This window comes from Trypanosoma equiperdum (assembly GCF_001457755.1).
Source record: "Trypanosoma equiperdum strain OVI genome assembly, contig: ctg_1622, whole genome shotgun sequence".
Lineage (NCBI taxonomy): Eukaryota > Euglenozoa > Kinetoplastea > Trypanosomatida > Trypanosomatidae > Trypanosoma > Trypanosoma equiperdum.
In genome coordinates, this window is record NW_027123641.1 from 1 (window position 1) to 281 (window position 281).

Genomic DNA, 281 nt, shown 5'->3' on the forward strand with positions numbered 1-281 from the left:
ATATATATATATATATATGAGGCGGTGGGAGACGTAATGCTGTTGGCTCGATCAAAGCAATACCAGCTGTCGTAACTGTCATCGTAATTGCGTGGCTCAAACCCTAAAACAATTTATTTTTCCTTCCCCTCCCCCCCTCCTTAAGGATAATTTGTTGGATAAATTTAATGCGCACACGCCCTCTGCGGTTTGTAAAGGAGCATTCGAGACACCTTTTAATATTGCAGAAATAGTGGTTGCATCGTGAAGCAATCATAGAAGAGGAATGGGGTGGGAGGGGG